Genomic DNA, 24,994 nt, shown 5'->3' on the forward strand with positions numbered 1-24,994 from the left:
ATCTTACCTAATTATTAAGCAGTAACAAAATCAGTATGCATTTGCTGAAGCACATAATAAAAATCACATATTGATTTGATTTGTGGAGGTACCTGGGTAGAAGGCATATGACAGATTAGTGCCTTTAAAATGTCTTGGATCATAAGCAAACCAAAAAGCAAGTTGGGGCTACCAACTGTGGAGGGGCGCTAATTAACAACTCAATTAAAAAAGGCAAATTAAACTTTCTGGTTCGTTATCCTTCACTGCTTAGTAAATTGTTTTGCTAGGCAAATGATTAAAAATGATCATTTCAGAAAGCTGAAATAGCTTCCAAGGAACACAACTATTTTTCAAAATTATACAAAAGACTTCACTGTAAAATAACCTTACTTGATTAAAAAGAACAGTTCTTATGTGTGTCTTCTCAGTGGAAAACTGACAGTAGGATTGTGAATATACAATGTGTTCAGTGTTTCTTTTAGGTATGTGTGAGAATTTCAAATAGAAACATTCCCCAACGAAAAGGACACATGATAATTTGCCTTCATTTCCTAGGACTTATGACCCAACAGAGGTTTTCTACTTCATTCTTTTAAATTTGGAAATCTTTGTTTAATTTACATCAAATTCAATTGGAATAAAACCAGGCTATTACTATTTAATTAATTACCAATAAGTTGTTAATAATTATGTTCATTATGATATAATTGTTATAATTAATACAAATTTATTACATTAGTGATAGTTAAATTACTAATATAATTTATATAGAATCTCAAAGATGATGCATAACCATGTACTATAACAAGCTTAAGGAAATGCTCTCAAGGCCATTATATATGCATGCAAGAACAATACCCATAAAAGCTTCCTTCAGCTTTTCTGAATTATCCATGTTCAAACAGAGTCCTTTTCTTAACCAACATTTGAAAAATGTAAACAAGTACATATTGATGATTCTGATCCAGCATTCAACTAATTTCATTTGATATGATCACCACATTCTATTGCCCTCATTGCTCTCATCTACCACCTAACCTTTCAAAAGTTAAAGTAAACTTGAAGAAGAAAATAATTATCCCCTCCTCCCCACATTTATGTGGTGTCTCAGGGACCTACTGGCTTCTCTAAACCAACATGCATTTCACTTGTTTACTATAGGAAAAACCAGACAGCAGTCATTTAGGAAAACTCTGTTCAATGTAGACAAAACTATTCCTAATTTAGAATACTCATTTAGCACTTCAAAATATACTGTGTGCTAACCCAGACAAGATTCAATAAACCATTTAGATCCATTTCTGAACCTACTTGATGCTTTAAAAAAATTACTACCATTTCCCCAGTAACTCCCCACAACCAATAAAATTCTCCCTTGTTACTAACAAGTCTAGTGATACACAACATACTGATAAACTAAGCATTTCTGACAATATGTGTCCTGTTCTGTAGCTGTAAGTACACTATCTCTCTAACCAGAGAAAGGAGGTAGATTTTATCATCAGTCTTCTGTAGTCAAAATTCATCACTGCACTCTTTGCATGCCTTTTCTTCCTGTTTTCCTTTACAATGCTATTCAGTCTGTGTATCTTTCTCTTATTTCTGCTTTTTTCCTTTTGTATCAGTCCAAATTAATTTTCTTATGTTCTCTCACTCCTTCATATTCATAACTTCATCATGAGTCATACTTGTCCAGAGGTTTTCATGATCCCTATATAGATTGTCTGTACAAAGTAGATCCCCTTGCTCCTAATAATGCCCAGTGTCATATGTATAAATACACTTGGAGAATGGAACCCTGTGACAGAGAGAGAGTCCTTACCTCTTTTTTCAGGAACATAATTTCTTATGTTCTTCAAACAAACACATCCAACATCACCTTTACGGGGTGATTTGGGTGACTTTTGGCAAATGAGACTCCAGAGAATTATGTATTTGCCCTTCAAGGCAGTGACGAGGTACCACCATACTTCTGTATAAGATTCTCAAAACTTTGGGGATTTATCCAATACTATGAATACCCACTGAAATATGGCTAGATTTCAATGTGAGAATACTACCTCCAAGATCTCTGAGCCCTGTAAGAAAAGTAGGGCCCAAAACAAAGATATTCTTCTACCCCACCCAGGTATCTTGAGAAATACCCAGGTCTACTTGCTCTACACATACTAGACATACCCCTAAGACTTTAGGAGTGGCAATGACTTTCATGTGGCTAGATAATGTGGTAAGCCCTTATAATCACCTCTCAACATATCACTCAAGAGCTCCGACAAAGTTCAATGGGACAAGACATTGTCTTCCTATGACTGCTAAATTTCCACCATTACTGTAAAGGATGATGAAAAAACAACACATGATTCTCAAAAAAACACACCTAATTAAACAATAAACCTAAATCATGACAGGGCCAGATCAGTTTTAAGTAAAGCTACTTAAGTGCCATTACTTGGAAAGCATGCATAGAAAGTCTTTTTTTACTCCCTCCTTAACCTCTCCAAGCAGCACACCCACGGAGAACACCACAGAGGCAGGAGAAAGTGTTGATGATTCTGAAAAATGTGAGGCTCTTCAAATTTGTGAAGGGTGATTACATGAGTATGATGATCTGTGGTTCTCTGTTCTGCATGGAAAGGTGACAGAGAGGACATGCATCAGGAAGAAGTTAGGCTAGACATGAGGGAGAACTTTCTGGGAGTAAACATGCTTATTATTTAAAGTCCTTCACCATATGGATCCAACCTATAGTTTTAGACTGATTCACATCCTCTCTTCTTCTTTTCCCCAGTCCCATGTATTCCACATTCCACCTAAACTGCTCCACTTGTTTGTTCCCAATTTAAGAAATCACATCTTCTTCCTCTTCCTCCTTTCACAAGTTGGCCCACATGCCCAGATAGTCCTCCCTCTGCAATTCTTCTTCTTGGAATCCCCAGTTTCCTACAAGACTCAGCTAAAATGCCATCAGGAGATAGAATACTTTTTCTATGTACCCTTACCCCATCATTAGTACTCTCCCTCACACCACCCCAGATTTCTTTGCATTTATCTTGTATAGAGTCTATATTTTTATCTATACATCTGTTTCACCCCTCTATCACTGTGGAATGTAATCTCCTTGAAGGCAGGTACTATTTCCATTTTCTTTTTATCCCTTCTACACAGCATGGCACCTGGCATATAAGAAAGCACTTAATAAACATTTATTGAACTGAAGAAAGTAATAATCAAATCTTAGAGATGATCAGGATCAAGGAAGGAAGGAAGGAAGGAAGGAAGGAAGGAAGGAAGGAAGGAAGGAAGGAAGGAAGGAAGGAAGGAAGGAAGGAAGGAAGGAAGGAAGGAAGGAAGGGAGGAAGGGAGGAAGGGAGGAAGGGAGGAAGGGAGGAAAGGAGGAAGGGAAGGAGGGAAGGAGGGAAGGAGGGAAGGAGGGAAGGAGGGAAGAAGGGAAGAAGGGAGGAAGGGAGGAAGGGAGGAAGGGAGGAAGGGAGGAAGGGAGGAAGGGAGGAAGGGAGGAAGGGAGGAAGGGAGGAAGGGAGGAAGGGAGGAAGGGAGGAAGGGAGGAAGGAAGGAAGGAAGGAAGGAAGGAAGGAAGGAAGGAAGGAAGGAAGGAAGGAAGGAAGGAAGGAAGGAAGGAAGGAAGGAAGGAAGGAAGGAAGGAAGGAAGGAAGGAAGATCTAATGTTCATCTTTTTCAAATGAAGGAACTGAACTCCAGAGATTTTAGCTCCATGTGGAAGATTTTCTCTTTCACCTACTTATGGTCAACCCTATCCACACTTGACAGGAAGCAGGACTGTGTTCTGGATGACTTTATTGAAATGTTTCTAGTCCAGAAATATGAGCCAATGAACATTTTCTTTCACTCAGATCTTTGAAGTGGGGAAATATTAAGATCAAACATCTTCCTATCTTCACTGCATAAAAATCCTCTAGAAATTGCTTAAGCTGAGGTGTAGAATAGCAGAAGACTACTTCTTATGGCTCCACCCCCTGCTAGTTATATAATTTTAGTAAAGTCCCAAGCCTTGCAGAATCTTGAGTATCTTCATCCATGAAATGGAGGTAATAATTCCGCCCCTGTTCACCTTATAGACATGTTGTGAACATCCAATGAGATAAGTGATACATTTTAGAATTTTTTGTAAACCACAAAGCACACTTCCAAGGTAAGGCTTTAATGAAGGTATAAAGCCAACAAGGTAGAGTCCAGAGTTTGAAACGCCCATCCCATCTCCTTTTGCATGTTTGACCCCTGGTAATGTGACCTTTTAAAGTCTAAATCTCCAAGGGTAGGATTTGAAGATGAAATAGAATGTACTCCATTGTCTGGACTCACCAAGGTGTGGTTTGATTTAACACTGACTAGTGAAAGGTCCCCTGTGAGTTTGCCTTAGCTAAACATCATACTGACTGTAGCTAATTTCAGCAATGTCACATTGCTCACTATGGATATTGAGGGCAGCACACATCTAAGGCTTGGAATATCCAAGTCTTTGGCCCTGAAGGTTACCAGAGGGACTCAGCATGGAAAGCGGGTGGAAATCATATAAAGGAGGAATGAAAGAAGAGAGAAAGACAGACAGACAAAGACACGGAGAGATGGAGAGAGAGAAGAGAGGAGAGGAGAGAATGGAGGGAGGGAGAGGAAGGAAGGAAGGAAGGAAGGAAGGAAGGAAGGAAGGAAGGAAGGAAGGAAGGAAGGAAGGAAGGAAGGAAGGAAGGAAGGAAGGAAGGAAGGAAGGAGCATTTATTAAGTGCCTGCTAGGCACCATCCCAGGCACAGGAAAACACAAAGACAAAAACTAGACAGTCACTGCCTTCTAGGTGCTTATAGTCTGTTGGAGAGAAATGACTTTACAGGTAATCATTTACAAAATACACACAAAATAGGCATTAAAAATTTCTAGGTGAGTGCTTGCTTCGGCAGCACATACACTAAAATTGGAATGATACAGAGAAGATTAGCATGGCCCCTGTGCAAGGATGACACGAAAATTTGTGAAGCGTTAAAAAAAAAAAAATTTCTAGGTGAGATGGAACACTACTTGAGATAAGCTTTGAAGGAAGCTTGGGATTGAAAGGGTAGACCAGATATATCTTGGTGTCAGCATGGGAGAACAGGTTAATGACTTACTATGCAAAGTCACTAATACCAAGGTTCACAATAATGAGTCAGAAAAGTGGAGAGAGGAGATAGCTCCACTCACAGTCTCTGTCCCAGTTGATGCTTCTCAAGAGAAGGTTTGGGAACACAGAAAAAATCTACCATTATTTCTTCACAACACTTTGTTCCTTTGCAAGAGCTTTTTGTGATATGTGCCTTCAGTAGAAATAGAAGATTCAAGTAAACATCATATTGGAAATCGGAATTATTCAACGGGTTGCAAAAGACATACTTCATTTGTTACATTTAAAAATATATTAATTTCAAGTTTCCTACCAGATCATCCTAACTTGAGCCTTAGAGAAGGAATTAAACTAGAAAAACTTTTCCCTCTTTTCATCCAGCTCTGTCATTTTAATATCAAAGGGCATTTTACTCGGAATGATTTTTACATCGGCCCCATAATCCTGCAAAGAGATCTCTGCACAGCAATGTCAGCAGGAAGGTTTGTGCATCTCACTAAATGATGGGCCAGAAAACAGCCTACAAACCTCTTGTCACTAATCTGCACACTTCCCACTGAGAGCCAGCTAAGGACGGCAATTGTATTACACTTTTCCCTCTAAATCCTGATTAACCAGAACCATAAATCCATTTTACGAAGCCACAGAACTTATCTTGGGCTCTGGGTGTGAACAACTATTGCAGGTTTATAACCTTGGACTCAGAAACTCTTGAGTAGGCTTTCTGTCCTGTCCTTTAAAAAGTAATTTAATCCCTGACCGATGTGATATGCCTTCCAGGTTCCTGTATCACCTAGATTTGGGGTCCTTTTTTCAGTCAGCTGTGAGCATATCTGCCATATTTGTACATCAGTTAAACACCTTTGCTAAATGATCCTGGAGAGGCTACATGGCATGGTGGATAAAGGACTGACCTTGGGGTCAAAAAGCCCTGGGCTTATATAATCCCCACTCAGTGACCTGACCTCCAAGTCTTTGGCCTTGAAGGTTACCAGAGGGACTTAGCAAGGAATGTGGGTGGAAATCAGATAAAGGAGGAAAGAAAGAAGAGAGAAAGACAGACAGACAAAGACTAAATCTCATTAGATTGTTAGCATCCTGTACAACTCTTATCTAAACTTCATTAGACCGTGCACTTCTTGCTGTTAGGGCTATTTTTTTGGCTTTCCTTGTCTCCCTGTGTTTAGCACAGTGCCTGGCATCAAATGCTTGATATCTAAGAATGATTTACTGTCAGCTTGGAATAGAGGCATTGCCTATTTGCCTCAGCGGAGAGCATTTCTACAGTGGGATACCTTACCCTGATGGGGAAAAAAAGCATACATATAGAACAAAGAAAAATAAAAATGCTCCAAGTACAAATATACAATACTGAATTTGAGAATGCATGATCAAGAACCAAAATGAGATGCACAATCTAATACTGGGCCCAAAGAGAAGTAGCCTCTAACACCTCTTAGAATGCTTCCTGATTTTCAGAGAGATTTATAAGAGGGCTCCCTGAAGTTCATGCTGACTCTTCTTTTTCTCACAACATGTGGGCACTTTCTTCTTCATTATAAGGGATTGCTCTTGTCCTCCAAGTCTTCTCTCCTTGCCCCCCTCCCCTCCACCCTAACTCCCATTTATCCAGTAATGAAACAGAGTAGCATAAACAACAGCCCTGAAAGCTCTGGGAAAGCACTGAAAAAATCTGGTTCCCTATAAGGCTCTGTAGGAAGTGGTCTCCAGGAATGCTACTAGACTGGGGACAATGTGCTCATTTAAAGTGAAAGTAAAAGGAATACTCAAATGAGGTCTTTAAAAAGAAAATTTCTTTTGGAGACAGGTAAGTCAGTCTCTTACCCATATATGGCAGGAAACCAACATTAGACCGCTTCTTGTTTCCTGTTTCTGGAGCATAGCAATAAGCTCATGTTGCATTTTGGAAGCATAAACAATTAAGCAAAGTGATCAGGAAAAGGCCATCTAGGGTGAGACTAAGGGTCCAAGCCTATAATCCCTCCTATTAGGGGATGCAGAAACCAGTGGATCAATTGAGTTGGTGGCTCTGAATTGAGTAAGGCTAAAGCCATTTGGGTTTCTAATTAAGTTTGGCACTAAAATTGTGAAGCCCCCAGGAGAAGGGGGATACTAGGCTTCCCTAGGAGGGACAAACAGGGCCAGATCAGAAATGGAGCAGGTCAAAGTTACCAATGAGCAGTGGGGCTAAGGTTTCCCACTGCATCTATGGCCATCACCAATCATCTTGACCTATGTTTTGCCACTGAACTCCGAAGACTCTGGAGGAGAGAATAAGGCTGATGACTTTGCATAATTTTCCCTCACTTAAATCCAATTCACTTGCAAGTCAAGACATCACCTTCGTGATGTCATTGGTACTCTTTGAGAATGAAGGACAAACAATAAGAACAAGTGGTACTGCACTCTCCTAGCCTGGAAAACTAGGGAGACTCAGTCCCCTATCCCCAGCTCCCCCCCCCCAAAAAAAGTTCAATCTAGTATAACTTAAAGAACCCTGGGCAGGTGACTCATATGTCTTGTTGTACCACTTATTATTGTGTGACCTGCTGCAAATTACTTAACATCTCTGAGAAAAAAAGCTTCCTCATTTATTAAATTGGGAGAATCCTTCCTTTCCCAGGTCCTCCCTCCTATCCCCTAATCCAGCTCTGTTGTTTCGAGAATCAAATGAAATAATATATGTGAAAGTCCTCTGTAACCTATTCAGCACTATAAAAATCTGAATTATTGGGTAGCTAGGTGGCTCAGGGGCAGCTAGGTGGTGCAGTGGATAGAGAACTGGCCCTGGATTCAGGAGGACCTGAGTTCAAATCTGGCCTCAGACACTTGACACTTACTAGCTGTGTGATCCTGGGCAAATCACTTAACCTTCATTGCCCCCCCCCCAAAAGTGAATCATTGTAATAATAACAATGAACATGATGTCTTACAATTTTCATAACATTTGAAGGCTTACCAAGGACTTTTCTTATAACAGCACTGAGAGGCGGGTAAAGAAAGCATAAAATGAAAGTTGGGTGATTTCATCCATTTTGGGATTCTCTCCAATAAGACAGACTTTAATAGAGGGGCCTTCCCAAGTTCTTGAAGCTTGAGAGGTTAACTGACTTGCCTCACAGAATTACAAAGTGTTGAGTTGATATTTGGACCCTGGTCTTCTTGACTTTAGATACTGCTGCTTTATTATTAGGTCTATTTAACAGAGGAGGATTTTGAGTTATAGACAAGAAACAGTCTCATCCAGAAGGAACCAGCTGGGCAACTGTCTGAGCCAGAATTTGGTGTCCCTGCAAACAAAACTGATGCTCACATCTTCCTGAGATTGGCAGCAGTGAGCACAAAACCAGCATGTCTGTTGAAACTTGGCTTACTCTTGTGTTAGTGTTATTGTTGTTGTTGTTTTAACCTCACTCATATCTATGGCTCCTGTCTACCTGATCTGAAGCTTATTGACAGTAATTCCTTGATGTTAAGGTGTTGAGATATTTTTACTCACATCCTCCCTGACATGTTGGACCGATTCTGCGATCATGCAGAATGGTTGACAAAGGTCTTGTGGCTTTCCCATCCTATTATATGAAAAGATACAGTTACCCCCTTCAAAATGAAGGAAGAGGCAGCTAGCCCCTGGAGTGCTGAATAAGCACAGCTACAAACACCACCGTCAGTCAATCACTAACAGGAACAGGATGCTGTAAGAAGGCCAGCCAAGTCAGCAGAATATGGGGCTGGCAGCCACAAACGGAAAATGCATGGAAATGGCTTACAATCAGTCTATGTCTTAAATATGGACCTCTATGAGCCAAAGGCTAAAATAGTAAAGAAAAGAAGAACCAGAGTAGGACAAGAAGGCAAGAGAAAAAGGAACCATTTTTACTTGCTTGTTTTATTTTTAAACAAATATTTACTAAATATGTGAAAGACATTGAGTGAGGTGCCTAGGATAATAAAAACAGTCTGTCCCTGACCTCAGGTTACTTATAATCTAACAGGGTTGATAAGACTTCTACCAAAGTCACTATAAAAGAAAATAGAAGAAAAGTTCCATAAGGAAAAAAAGAACAAAGCAATATAAGAAATCATTTGATCTCCTGGTATGGTGCAAAGAAACTAGAGTCAGAGGACTCAGTTTAAAACGTGTCTTTGGTGCCTACTACTTCTGTGACCATGGGTAATAATAATAGCTGGAATTTCATATAGTGCGATACTATGTGTCAGGGACTTTGACAAGAGTTTTTCAAATATCATCTCATTTGATCCTCAAACAAAACTCTGGGAAGTAGGTGCTACTATCATGACCATTTTACAGTTAAGGAAACTGAAGCAAAGCATGGCAAAGTGATTCATTGGCTTAAGGTCACACAGCTTGTGTTTGAAGCCAAATGTGAACCTAGATCTTCCTGATTTCAGCCACCACCTAGCCACCTTGGCCTCCCTGAGGCTTATATTTTTGTTTTGTTTTGCTTTTTCATTTGTAAGGAATAGATGGTCTTGCTAGTCATTTTTAGCTCCAGATACATAATTCTATGGACTGTCAAACTAGGATCATGTTTGCATGGCTAATTGGTTTTAAGGAATTAGTCATATAATAAATAGGAGAGAGTTTTGTAAACTGATATGAGTCACTGCTATAACAATAAACTAAGATATAACACTAGGAGAGGTGATTTACCCTTGGGTCTACGATCCCCTGGGGTAGCTAGGTGGTGACATACTGCATAAGAATGCATGGCCTAGAATCATAAAGATTCCTCTTCTCCAGTTCAAATCCGGCCTCAGACACTTACTAGCTGTGTGGCCCTGGGCAAGTCACTTAACCCTGTTTGCCTCAGTTTCCTCATCTGTAAAATGAACCAGAGAAGGAAATGGCAAAGCCCAATATCAGACATGATTGGAAACAGCCATTGACTCCTAAGGTATCTGTGGACAATTTAAGAGGATTCCTTAACTTGGATGAGATCCTCACCTAGTAGACAATGGGAACCTATTGAAGGTTTGTTGGCAGATATGTGACATTATTGAAACTATGTTAGGAAGTTTATTCTGGCATTTATTCTATGAAGGGTAGAATGGGTATGCCTCTGGAAGGAAAAGGGAAAGATGGTGCAAAACCCAGAACCCATCCATGAGGAAGCTATGGTGAACATAATGATTACATCAATGAAAATGGAAAGAATGTTGCAACAAAAAAATACTGAATCCTTCAAAATTATAATGATCAGGGCAGCTAGGTGGCACAGTGAATAGAGCACTGGCCCTGGAGTCAAGAGGATCTGAGTTCAAATCCAGCCTCAGACACTTGATACTTACTAGCTGTGTGACCTTGGGCAAGTCACTTAACTGCAATTGTTTCACCAAAAAAAATATAATGATCCAACTCTCCCCTAAAGAAGAGACATGAGAAGGCACTTCCCCCATTCATTGCAGAGGAGGGGAACTCTGGGTGCAGAACATTCAGTATAATGTCAGACTTGTTCCAACGTGTTTGTTTTGTTCATTCCCCCCCACCATTTTTGAGATCTTCAAATAAATGATTTTTCACCGGGAAAGGGTAGGGAGAGGGATACATTTGGAAAAGTAAGTGATGGAGAAACAAAATATATCATTAATTTTTTTAAATGGTCTATGTGAGAGACAGCAATAATAAGAGCCTGAATTAGTGGTGAGAGTGGGAATGGAAAACAGAGAACAGATGCAAAAAATTCTGGAGATTTGACAGGACTTGGCAACTGATTGTATGTGTGGGGGTGATGAAGAAAGAAGAGTCAAAGAGGATTCTGAGGAAACAGAAAGGTCACAGGAAGAGTGTGATTGCTGGAAAAGGGGGGGGATTGGGGACCATAAATCAAACAAACTCCATGTCACTCATTCCAGTTTTCTTCAAAGGGAATAAAAAATGAAAACAGACTAAAATTGCTTCTTCATTCTGCTTCCATTAAACCCTTCTGCCCACCACTGTTCAGGCAAATGGAGGCATCTGATTCATAGAATCATAGATTTAGAGTTAGAAAGAGCCTTAGAGTTCCACATTTAGTAGATAAGAAAGGCTCAGAGAGGGTAAGTGCTCCCCTAAGATCATATATGTTGTAAGATCATACATGTGGTATGCACAAGAGACAGGATGGGAACCTGGGCTTGGTGACTCCAACCTTTTTTTTTTCTTTTTCCTGCTGTATCACTCAAACACTCTCAATTATTAGGTATGCATTTGTTTTTTGTTTGTTTATTTTTGTTTTGGGGGTTTTGGGGTTTTTTGGGGGGGCAATGAGGGTTAAGTGACTTGCCCAAGGCCATACAGCTAGCAAGTATCAAGTGTCTGAGGCTAGATTTGAACTTAGGTCCTCTTGAATCCAGGGCCGGTGCTTTATCCACTGTGCAACTAGCTGCCCCCACTATGTTCTTGTTTGAATAGCCACAAAAAGACACCCTTTTGTCAACCCTCCCACCAGAGTAATTATCTCTGTAACTTCTTTTAGGACAGTGAATTATATGCAGAAGGAGCTAATTGACAGGATCACAGATATATAGCTAGGAAGGGACCTTGGAAATCATCTTTCTCCATTCCCCTCATTTTACAGATCAGGAAACAGAGGGAAGGAGAAATTAACTTATTTACTGGCTGGAAGTTACATGGTAATGTCATAGTAGGCATTTGGGCTTGGGTCTTGTGACTTTTTGAAAAAAAATCTTTGCAACACCTTCATTCCTCAATGTATTATCATCCTATCTCCCTTTCAAAGGGCTGTCCCCTATGACAAAGAACAGAAATGAGGTCTTGTCATTTTTCTGTTCAGCATCTTCTTTACCACAATTCATCCCATAAACATTTGCTGAATGAATAAATGAATGGAGTAAGAAAAAAGAAGAAATTCTCATTCTACTTTATATTTTTAAAAAATTAAAAACCTAAAGGATGTCACACTGGAAAAAAATTCCAAAGTGAATTCCAGGTCAGTGTACTTTACACCTGTAAGAACCCCAACACCTAAGAATTCACACATATTACAATCTACCGAAAAGAATGAAGTAGATGACTGGGATTTTTTTTTTTTTGCGGGACAATGAGGGTCACACAGCTAGTAAGTGTCAAGTGTCTGAGACTGGATTTGAACTAAATCCAGGGCCAGTGCTTTATCCACTGCGCCACCTAGCCCTCCCCTGGAATTTTATATATATACATAGGTAGTGTAGGTCAGGACCCCCGAATCTGGTCTTCCCCAAATTACCATGTAAATTCAGGCAAAAGTATCTTTGGGGAACGAGGAAATTATCTGGACTGAAAGTTACATGTAGAAGACTGTATCTGGTTAAAACTCCATTTCTCTCATCTGCCTTTCATTACCCTGGCCGACAAACCAAGGTGTCTTCCATAGATATCTTGATGTGATATCTCCCTAGATCCCTGTAATGGCCACACAACTTTAATCTGTTCCAATTATTCTCCTTGCTTCTGATTCGGGTCTCTAGCTCCCAGGCTTTATCCTCCCTCCTTCCCCCCACCATTTAATTGTAAACTGAATTTTCATTCACTAGCACTGATGCTTGAGAAGACCTCATTCCATTTTACTCCTTAATGTACCATTCCTCCTATTCAGGCACCCACAGCAAACTCTGATGATTCATGTGGGGAGTGCTCATCAAAATCATTCCCTATTCTTAATAAGAAAAAAGATTTCTACCTGTAATTAACCCTTTTCAACTAGGGAAATTACTGCGCAGCCGCTGGTCTTTGAATGTTTCTAGTCCCAAAGTTGCTTTTCGCTATTGTGCTTTCCTCATTAGAAAAATTTTGCTCATCAGAGTGTTAGGTAATATCCTCATTTTCCTCTCAGGAAAAAAAAACCCAGTCCAGAAATGAAAAATTGAGGGGACTTGGAGATTAGGAGAAGCAAATGAAAATAAATCTTTTGGCAAAGTCTACTTACCCATGTCCTATTTCAATTCAATAAACATTAACTGAGCACCTATTATGTGTAAGGCACCATATTTTGTGCCTTACAGGATACAAAGATGAATTTAATTCAGGTCAGAAAACAATTATTAAGTGCCTGTGTGGTGTACAGAGAATTGAAGATGAATCATGCCACCCATCTCATGCCAGAGAGGCGATGGACTTGAAATCCAGAAGGAGACATGCATTTTTTGTACATAGAAAAGTGGGAATTTACTTTGCTTAGACTATGCATGCTTGTTGAGAGGGTTTTTTAAATTTAGTTTAGTTTAGTTTTGTTTTTTAATTGTATGGGGCACATTAATGGGAGAGAGAGAGAAAATATATATCTGTAAAGCTAAAGATATTTCTTAAATATACCATATGAGGAGGCAGTATGACAGTGGATTCAGTGCTGGACTGAGTCAAGAAGACAGAATCCAATCTTGCTTAGATACTTATTAGCCACGTGATCCCAGGATAGTAACTTCATATCTGTCAGCCTCAGTCTTCTCATTATGAAACAAGGGATAATAATAGTACCTAACTCACAGGGTTGGTGTGAGGATAAAAAGTGATTACATAAAGAGTTGGATAGATAGATGGACCTGGGTCCCAACCTTGCTTGGAGGTCACAGTCCAATTGGGGGACAGTGTGGGTGGGTGGGAGCAACATGACACCTAAGTCAATAAGTAAAATATAAATCAAACTAAATGTAAAAAATAATTGTTACAATAATTTTTTCTTAATACATTTTGCTGATATCTTTTGTTTTTATATCTCCTAAATTCACCCCTATGTTTCTCTTCTTCCCTGACAGAGCAATCCCTTATAGTAATGATATGGTTTTCTTTAATGAAGGAAGATTTTTAAAAATCAGCAAAACCAATCAAGCAACACATTTAATAAATAAGATATTATATGTAACATTACATATTCAGGAGTCCTCCCCCTCCCCCCAACCTCTGCAAAGGAGCAGAGGAAAGTGCTTTCTCCTCAGAAAATATCATTTCTTACTAGGAGGGTTGGTACTTTAGAAGCTTGATTCAAAAACTTGGAAGAATAAACCTACTTTTCTATCACAAATATGTTGTTGTCATGTAAGTGTATGGTAGCCCTTGCTACTGAATATGGAGGGGATCTGATCTCTAGGAATGGCTTACTAGACTATATCTACTATCCTATAGAAAGACCAATCCATTCACTTCTTGGTGTTGAACCCAAAGCACTGGAAGTCCCTGATGCAAATGGTTCACATGTGCATGGATATTTATCTTCCACCTGAGTTGCCCCTGAGTGAGATTTCCCTCCCTTTCCCCTCACTGATGCAGAGACTCTACTACCATTGCCTAGAACTACATCTGACCATCCCTGACTCTTATCTCACCCTGGGTTTTGTAGACGAGGTTGGTAGCAAATGGTAAAAAGGAAAAGAAGGAAGAGATGGCAACACTCTGAGATTACTATTCTTCCCACTACTAACACACAGCAGCAGCCTCCCATCTTCATCCACCCCATCCTCTACTCTGACATCACAGAGACCCTAACTTCCTTGCCACTCCCCAAATCTCTGTCCTAACTCAAGACAAAATGGCCAGCACACATCCCGGGTCTGCATTTTCCTCTGGAATGCAGATACATTTTTTTTTGCAGGCAATGGGGGTTTAAACTTGCCCAGGGTCACACAGCTAGTAAGTGTCAAGTGTCTGAGGCCAGATTTGAACTCAGGTACTCCTGAATCCAGGGCCGGTGCTTTAACCACTGTGCCATCTAGCTGCCCCCATTTTTGTTTTGTTTTGTTTTGTTTTGTTTTGTTCTTTTCTTTTTTTTTCCAGGGCAATGAGGGTTAAGTGACTTGCCCAGGGTCACACAGCTAGTAAGTGTTAAGTGTCTGAGTCTGGATTTGAACTCAGGTCCTCCTGAATACAGGACGGGTACTTTATCCACTGTGCCACCTAGCTGCCCCCGCAGATACATTTTTGAAGGTAAAAACCTTCACCTTCGCTTATTTCCTGTGTCACCTTTATTTTCCCTCTGAAGTCTAAGTGGGAAAAAGGGGTGGGGATGGGGAGGAAGATAGGAAGGAGCCTTTGATGCCATCTGCTTACCTATATTTACTAGCAATTAAAAACAAAATCCCCCAAAACTCAGAAAGTCCAGGGAATAGAGAAAAGAGCTATTATCATGTGTTTACTATGTGCCAGACGCTATGCTGAGTACTGAGGCCACAAGTAAAAGCAAAAGCAAGTATAATAAATAGTTCCTACCCCCAAAGAGCTTACATTCTAATGCTCCTCATGGATGGTTCAATGGAAGAGTTCTTGCCTGCTATGTGGGAGACGCAGGTTTGTTTCTTATCCCATGCATAAGTGAACTTTTAGGGGCAGCTAGGTGGTGCAGTGGATAGAGTACCGACCCTAGATTCTGAAGGACCTGAGTTCAAATCCGTCCTCAGACACTTAACACTTACTAGCTGTGTGACCATGGGCAAGTCACTTAACCCCAATTGCCTCACAAACAAAACAAAACAAAACAAAACAAAACAAAACAAAACAAAACAAAACAAAACAAAAAAACCAAATAAGTGAACTTTTAGACAGCTAGGTGGCACAGTGAATAGAGCACTGGCCCTGACGTTTCGAGGACCTGAGTTCAAAATTGACCTCAGAGACTTACTAGCTGTGTGTCACTCGACACTCCAATTGCCTTAAACACCTGGGGCAATCTCCAGTCATTCTTATAATATATCTTGCTACTGGACCCACATTACTCTGGAGGAGGAAATGAGGCTGGTGACTTTGAACAGCCCTTGCTCACTTAAATCCAATTCATTGCAAGTCATATTTGTCATGGTCCTCTTTGAGAAAGGACAAACAACAATGACATTCTGATGGAGAAAGGTTCCCCCCGCCCCGCAAATAACCTTCATTGTATTATAAATTAGGCAGCTGGGCACAGTGGATAGCGTTCTGAGTATGGGTTTAGAAAGACTTCAGGAAGTGCTATGGAGGCCTGCATCTCTACAAGGCCAAAGCTGGCCTGTCAACCCTGGGGAGGTCCCAAGGTTTCTGTCCATTTTTCATTGGAGACATAATGCAGATGAATACCTCAGTGGATCATTTATTGCTTCAGGAAAAGGAGAAAATTCTATAAGTGAGTCTCTTCTGTTCAACAGTGGTCAATGGAATAAGAGAAATCCTGTCTGTTAGTAACTGATAATGAATCATAAAGAGAAGTCTATTAATCACTTCCTGGAGATTCAGTTCCTCTCCGAACCTCCATTTTAAAGAAAAGTACCCAGGTAAGCCTGTTCACTTCTTTATATTTCCCTAGGTTTTTAGTCCCAATTCTCCAGACTTCTTTTTCCACCATAATCCAACAGCCTTCTCACCATGCAAATTCCTTCTTCCCTTGAAGTCCTCCCCCCTCCCCATCCCCCTGCAGGGCAATGAAGGTTAAGTGACTTGCCCAGGGTCCTCCTGAATCTATGGCCAGTGCTTTATCCACTGTACCATCTAGCTGCCCTGAAGTCCCTTTTTCTAATTGGCCAGTCCCTCCCAGAAACTCCATTTTAAGGGAATTTTAAGGTCAGTCTCGTTCACCACTTCATTACTTTCTTAGCTTCACTTCTGACTCTCTAGTCCTCTTTCTCCACCATGCTCCTCTATGAGTACCTTCTACCCATCTCTCCTTTTCAGCTTCCATTTATGTGTTGTCTTCCCTCATTAATAATGATAATATGATAATATTATCATTATAATTATTAATAATTATAGCCAACATTTATATTATAGCTTGTTTTGGGCTACATACTGTAGTGTAGTGCTTTTAATTATTAATTATTATATCATTTGATGATACAACAACCCTGGGAAAGGAGGTACAATTATTATTACCATTTTACAGATGAAGGCAAACAGAAGATAAATGATTGGCCCAGGGTCTTGTAGCTAATAAGTGTGTCTGAGGCAAAATCTGAACTTGAGTCTTCGTTACCCCACGCCCAGTTCTCTATTTTCTGTGCCACTGAGCTTCCTAATTTATTTTTGAATGCAAGCTATTTTTTTTGGTGAGGCAATTGGGGTTAAGTGATTCGTCCAGGGTCACACAGCTAGTAAGTGTTAAGTGTCTGAGGCCAGATTTGAACTCAGGTCCTCCTGACTCCAGGGCTGGTGCTCTATCCACTGCGCCACCTAGCTGCCCCTAGAATGCAAGCTATTTGAGGGGATGGACTGACTTGTATTTGTATCTTCTGCACAGGGCTTAGTACTCAGTAAGGACATAATAAATAAAAAAATAAGTTGATATGAGACTTTTATTTTGCAGGACAATGAGGGTTAGACAGGGTTACAGAGCTAGTAAGTGTCAAGTGTCTGAGTCTGGATTTGAACTCAGGTCCTCCTGAATCCAGGGCTGGTGCTTTATCTACTTCACCACTTAGATGCTCGCTAACACCTAGCTGCCCCTGACATGGGATTTTGAGAAGAAAGGTAAGGGGATGACAATGAGCTGCTAAGACTGCTTAGGATTTGTTGGTACTTGCTGAACTACTGAGACTGCATAAACCGATATTTGTAGCTTTCAGCTGTTAAAGCCCCTGTTCATCAGTAAGTGGGAAAAAATGGGAAGATGGGTCAAAGAACCAGAGAGTCATAGGTTTAGAGCTGGAAAAAACCTAAGAGTGAGTCCATCAAGATGCTGCTAGAAGCCCAGTTAAAAGGAGATGTGTTCTAGGCATCCCTATATGGGACTATGAATGACTCTCTCATAGAACTGTTATTATACCTGGTGGATAGGTTCTACGGGACAATATTTTAGGTACAAGGTTTAACCAGGCTTTTATGGGCTTGTCTGGGGACCTAATTATTCTGCAAAGCATTGTTTCTATGGGAAAGGATGTTTGCATTCTAGTCCACCTGGCAGGAAACCCAGCTACTGTCCACGGTGAGGGATTAGTTTTGGCCTGGTGATTTAAGGAATTGAGGGAAGGGACACAGGACTGGCAAGCGTAGCTAAGGGGCAGAGGCAAAGACTTGTCAGCACAATGAAATAACAGTCAAAACATTGGGGAAGCCAAGTCCAGAGCAGGGAGACAGTTTTGTCTAGCTGGCATAGCTTTGAATGCCACCATTTGTTACCATAAGGTAACAAAACAACATCTGAGAAGGAAGTAGGACAAATTAGAATTTATATGAAATAAAAAAACAATCCAAATCAATAGAGCATAGATTTAGAGCTGGGAAGGACCTCAGAGATCATTGCATCCACTCTATTCAGTCTGCCAACAATGAGAAACTGAGGCCAGGAGAGTTTGCGTGACTTTCCCAGGGTCACAAAGCTAGTAAGTGTCTGAAGCAACATTTGAACCTCAGTCTTCCTGGCTCAAGTGCGTGCGTGCGTGCGTGTGATGGACCCCTTTGTCAGAAAGGTGAAACCTGCGGATCCCTTTTCAGTTAGCTATTAATGGAAACATTTACTTATTTTCCCCAACAAGTTCACAAACAAAATGAAAGAAAACTTCTGCTTTAGAACTCCAGCCATGTTATTCCAAGTAGTTCTAGAAGACTGAGTAATTCACTTTTGTAATATGGGTAGACAGAACTGTCAATATTATATTAAATGTTAGATTCTCTAACAGGAAAATAAATATCTCTGTGTGTGTCTTGTGTCTTTCTCTGTCACTGTCTGTGTCTCTCTCTGTCTCTCTGCCTCTCCATCTCCATCTCTGTCTGTCTCTGTCTCTCCATGTCTCTCTGTCTCTGTGTCTGTCTCTCTTTGTCTCTGTCTCAGTCTTGGTCTCTCTCTTTCTCTGTCTCTGCCTCTGTCTCTGTCTCTGTCTCTCTCTTTGTCTCGCTCTGGGTATTGGTCTCTCTCTCTCACTCACAAACACACACACACACACACACACACACAGTCATATACACCTCTTCCCCCATCCCACCTTGCCACACAATCCTTATTCACAGAGGCCTCCCAGTTTAAGCTTCAATGTGTATTTCTCAGGGAATGCTCTTTAGGAGTCCTTAGTGACAGATGCCAAAGTATAAATTCTATAGGATTGTAGGTTTTGTTTTTGTGCTTGTTTGTAAGTTCTTAAAACAACATTTGTGATTTTATAGTTATTCTCTCCCTGAGCACTGTGACAATTACATCCCATTAACATTAATGGGAACTGGAAACTAGTTCCAGAGAGGAAGGGGGGGGGGGGGCGTAGGAAAGGCATATACAATTCACAACAGAGACTATTATTTGATAATATTTACTTCTTAGGCCTCCAAATCAACAAGCTGCGTAAACATGTTGCTTTCTACACAAACTGCAATTTTCTCATTCCTCAACTTTATCATTCCAGTCACACCAAAGAGAACAATTCCCACTTTGGATAGGTGGAGATCGTTTTTTGAATCAAGAACACAGGAGCAGTATCCAACCGCGAATTCACCTATGAAATTGAAAAGCCATTCCTTTCATTCATCACACCACCCTATAAAAGCCATTTTCTAAGGGGTTGAGAAAAGATGGGGGAAGGGGGAGATAAGGGAGGAAGAAGAGAAAATAAACAGTAGGTGTCTAGAGATTGGGAGCTAAGAATAACAATCGACAAGGATAGATCCACCTTAGGGCTGCCCCGCTTAAATATTACCATGTTTATTTCTTTCTATGTGAAGGCTCTGTGACAAAGGCCTGTTTTACCAGGAAAGACAGCCTAATATCAATTATGGGCTTTAAGATTGTGATAAATAACAGACTGGCATCAAGAAGCTGATGACCATGCCAGCTTTCTGAGATGGGACAAAGACAAAAATAACTTGAATGTGGGTTGAGAAATTTGAGGAGGTATTATAGCCTCAGATACAATGGGAACTAAATGAATCTTGAGTTAACACTCCACACTCCTACAACACAAGCTAGTACTGTTGTAAGCCAAGAAACAGTGATGTAGACCTGGAGCTATTTGCCCACAGATGGATTTAGGATCTAGCTGTGGGCCCTTTTTGGGCAAGGGCCCTATGAAGAAGATCCTAAGATTCTGACTGGGATCTGTTAGGGGCTTTTATGTTCCTTTATCTTCCTCAGAATGACTTTTATCCATCTTGAGAATTTCTTTTCTCCGAGAGTTATACGGATATGCTTTTGTTAAATGGATTATTTATTTTAAACTTTGGGCTTGGAGTGATCTATGGCACCAGACACAGAAGAACCATGACTGGAACATCTGGTCACAGGAAATCTTTTCTCCATCTTGTCCCCTTTGGGGCTCCTTAGCCTTCTTCCACTTTTTAAACATGGCTGTAACCCAAAGTACAGTCTTCAGATTCTTCTCTTTCTTCTCTCACTCAGAGATAACACAGGATCACAGACTTAGAGCTGGAAGGGAATTTACTGACCTCATTTTACAGAGGAGGAAATTCAGACAGAGAAAGTTTCAGTGACTTGCCCAAGGTCATGGGGTTAATAAATATCTGGAGGCAAGATTAGAATTCAGGTTTTTCTGATGCTAAGTCTATGCTCTATCCACTGTGCTACTCATTTATCTCTACATTCATGGCTCAATTATTGTATTGATACCAATGATTCCCAAATTATCTCATTCTTTGATCATTCTCAAAGACTCTAGTCCTACATTTCAAATGCCAGATTGTATTTTCTTTAGAATGTTTCATTATTGCTTCAAATCTGAGGAACACTCAATAGATTATCTTTCATCACCCCAAACCACCTCTAATCATTGTAACTTGGTTAATGATAATATGATTTCCCAGTTAGTAAGACTCAAGATCTCAATTTTTAAAAATTCCTCACTCTGTCTTGCTACAACTTTCCCCAAACAAATGCAGGCTGAGATGTAAAGATCTTGAAGGAAAAGGCTGTTTCTTTTTGGTTGCCTTTTTTTTTTTTTTTGCAGGGCAAGGAGGGTTAAGTAGTGACTTGCCCAGGGTCACACAACTTATAAGTGTCAAGTGTCTGAGACCGGATTTGAACTCAGGTCCTCCTGAATATAGGGCCGGTGCTTCATCCAATGCGCCACCTAGCTGCTCCTCCATATTTTCTTAATAGGATGTAAAGTAGGCACTGCTTGGTTGATTGCTGGTTGGTTGGGTTGGTTGGTATTTTTCCCTGGTAGAATGTAAACTTCTTGAAGTCAGGAACTCTTCTGCTTTGGTCTTTAGCACTTACTAAAATGCACATAGTAGGAACTTCATTAAAAAAAAATCAACTGAAATTAATTTCCCATAGTGCCCAGCAGGGTATTCCATGAATAGTTAGATTCTATCCCTATTTGTTGGTGGATAGAGTTCTCTTAGTAATTCATGAATTGTTCTTTTCAGTCTTAAGTAGGGGGATTTTGTCAGGGAAATAGCCATCTTAGTATCCTGAAACAGCAAGTCCACATTATTTCACAAATGACTTAAGACCCAGACTATTTAGGTAGCAATTTTATTTGTGCTGCAGATAGAATTCCCTTTTTCCTATTATGGATATCTTTATGAGTAACCAACCTCTCACTTCTGAGTGCCTAAGATTCCTTCTTATTCCCCAGTAATCATCAATTTCCAGAGCAGCTACTTAGGATACCATGGAGAATTATAAGGATGCGACAAAGGGGCTGTGATTACCTATAGAGAATAAGCAACAGTATAAGATGAGCTGCTAAGAACAAAGCATTTGTCTCCAGGTAAATAACCTGAATAACAAAAAAAGAGAGAGTGTGTCAGTAAAAATTATCCACTAAAGAGGCTATTTTGGATGGCTAGCATTTGCTTACTTTTTTCCTGCCTGCTTTTATTGCTAAAATATTGGTATTTAAAATGGAACGATTGCTACTAATAGTTCAAGGGAGGTTATTCCACTTCATGCCTGATATCAACATCATTTTATAAAACACAGCTGCAACTATTAGGAACCAAGTGTCCACAGAGTGGTTTCCAAATATGAAAGGCAAAATAACATAAATGTAACCAGAGGGAAAGCAATACATCTGGTTCTGGTCAACAAAAATTAAGGGTGAATGTGTGTGTCTGTGTCTGTGTTCTTCAAAAAAAAAAAAAGAAGAAGAAGAAGCTTATCTTTTGATATATATATATATATATGTATATATATAAAAATAACTCCTCCCTAAGCCAACTTTTCTAACTGAAAGGTTGTGCAAAGATTCCTGTGGCATTTCAGCTGGCCTTAAATTTTAATACTCCTGATAAAATATTCTACTATACTCAGTTGAGTAGTTTTTTATCTTTAATTGGGAAGCCTTCATTTATTATTTCTAATGCATAAAAATTCTAATATCTAGGATTTATAACTCAGCCAGCAATCATGGCTGCAAATGTATTTTCTTTTTAGTGCACTAAAAAATATCGAGACAGCAAATGAAGATCTGGGAAATTTAAGGATGAATTATAATGGGGGGGGGGGAGTACTTCAGCAACTACACCATCAATTAACTGTATTGTGCTTCAGCAGGGAAAATCATCCTTCTGGCAACCCCTGGGGGCGATAAGGAAGTCTTCTCACAAGAGAGGAGGAAGAAATGAACTGTGACAGAGGGAGTCAGGGCTTCCCAGTGTGGTGGTGCTGCAAATCATACCCAGGCTGATGCTGGAGCTCAAACTCAAATGGATATCAGCAAAATTCAGCAACATATAAGTGCCATATTGATCCAAAAATGTTCAATAAATGCACTTTATTCTAGGCTTTTTATTCATAAAACCAATTCTCCTCCAAAAGGGGGTGATAAGCCTTTAGAAAAAGAGCTACACAGTTCAGAGGACACCAAATCAAAGGGCCTTTGTTAATAACATCAGGTTGTATGCTGTTATTGTACACCAGCAGATCAAACCACTGAGTCTGCTTCTACTACATCTCTGCCTGATAGAAAACACAAGTTTCATTCTGAGTCTGTCCCTTTTCTTTGCTAGACACTTTCCAGTGTACTCTGATTTCTACTCTTCCACTTTTTTTTTTTTTTTTTTGCAGGCAATGGGGGTTAAGTGACTTGCCCAGAGTCACAAAGCTAGTAAGTGTCAAGTGTCTGAGGGCGGATTTGAACTCAGGTACTCCTGAATTCAGGGCCGGTGCTTTAACCACTGCGCCATCTAGCTGCCCCGACTCTTCCACTTTTACACATCACCAAAAGACTTAGTCCACAAAAAGAGAGGTACCCAAGATGCAATTCTTACCCTATTATTAACAGTATCCCCAGAGGGCTTGATAGAACATCTGTCAGTCAGTCACTGCCTCAATTCTACAATGAGTATACTATTTCATTTATCTAATGGAACCAAAATTTGCCTTAAATTTCCATTAATTTGTAGTAAATACAGTTTTTTTTAACCAATATGATCAACCAAAATGTAGCCATGTAGTGTCATAAACATATCTTTGAACAGCATAACCCCAATTAGCAGAGGGAAGGAAAGTAGGCAACCCTAAAGCCAAACTTGGAATGTGCTTGGAATGGAAGTCCAAATGGAACTGGTATGGAAAGAGGAGAGAACTACCCCTAACTACATGGCACTAATAGTCCCAAGCAACCTGCCTACATCAGGGTTTTTTTTTAATTCTTTGTGTCATGGGCTCATTTGGCAGTATGGTAAAACTTTGAACTTCTCAGAATGTTTTTCAATGCACTGACTACATAGGATTACAAAAGAAATTAATTATATTAAAATATGTTTATTGAAATTTTTTAAGTTCATGAACCTCAGGAGAAAAACCCCTGGCCTAGATACTCATGGTGTCCAACGGGAATAAACTGTGGGGCAAATGGAATAATTTGACAATTCCTAGACAGTTAGGGAAGGCATGCCAAACTCCCTTCTGGATATGGGAGAAGAGTACCAGGGCTTAGAGAAGATATTGGTTACTCTACTTGAGGACAAAGTCAATGATAGTGACACTTTTTCACTTCTACTACAGGATAAAGGCCAAAGGACAGGCACGTATCTCGGTGAAGGAAAAAAAAAGTCACTCATTTAGTTATATGGGTTCTGTGTGAGGACAATAAAATGAGGTTCAATACAGATGCTATTACATGAGAAAGCCTCAAATGAAGCCCTGCCTTCATTTTTTATGCTTGAAATAAGAGCAGAAACTGCTACAAAGGTAGTAGTTGTATAAGGTTCACTGTCAATGAGCAATTCATGTTTATGGACACTAAGAGAAAACAAGTAACAATGATATAGTGACTTAAGGTTTACAAAGCACTTTACATAGATTATCTAGATAAGGGCTTCTTAAACTTTTTCCACTCACAACCCCTTTGCACCTGAGAAATTTTTATGTGACCCTGGGTAAATAGCTATATAAAAGGTATAATCTTTTCCTGTTGCCAAATTTTTTGCAACCCCCACATTCAGTTAAACAACCCCATATGGGTTCCTGACGCACAGTTTAAGAAGCTAGGAGCTAGAGGAAGGGATTCTTAACCTTGGACCACTTTGGCATTTGTTGAAGCCTACGGACCCTTTCTTAGAATAATGTTTTTGTATACACAAAACAAAATATGTAAGATTATGAAGGAAACCAATTATGTTGAAATACAATAATATATAAAGTATTAAAATGAAAAAATTTCATGGATTCTAGGTTAAGAACCTGTGTTCTACAGAAAGCTAGGTGGCAGAATAGAGTATTGGACTTGGTTTCAGGAAGACTTTAGACACTGGTTATGTGTCCCTAGGCAAGTCAAATAATCTGTCTCAGCCTCAGTTTCCTCATCTGTAAAAATGGGGATAATAACAGCACATTTTACCAGCTTCTTGTAGGTTCAATGAGATAATTTTAAGAAAACAGCTTTGTAAATGTTAATGTACTATAAAATGCTAGCTGTTATTAGTTATTAGTATCCCTTGGCATTTCACTTGAGATGTGTTCTGACAGCAAGACTGATAATATAGACCTTACAGTGACTTACTGGGGAAGTAAGTG

At 39.8% G+C, this 24,994-nt stretch overlaps 1 protein-coding gene and 1 non-coding gene across 23 annotated transcripts in view; one reads left to right on the forward strand and one right to left on the reverse strand.

The window, feature by feature from the left end:
• RBFOX1 (RNA binding fox-1 homolog 1) overlaps window positions 1–24,994 on the reverse strand; it is a 2,803,489-nt gene that overhangs the window by 1,637,505 nt on the left and 1,140,990 nt on the right. The window lies entirely within an intron of this gene.
• On the forward strand, window positions 4,896–5,002 carry LOC122737533. Its single transcript, XR_006354365.1, has one exon. It is a non-coding gene; the product is annotated as a U6 spliceosomal RNA (small nuclear RNA).

Source organism: Dromiciops gliroides, chromosome 1 (genome assembly GCF_019393635.1).
Source record: "Dromiciops gliroides isolate mDroGli1 chromosome 1, mDroGli1.pri, whole genome shotgun sequence".
Classification (NCBI taxonomy): Eukaryota; Metazoa; Chordata; class Mammalia; order Microbiotheria; family Microbiotheriidae; genus Dromiciops; species Dromiciops gliroides.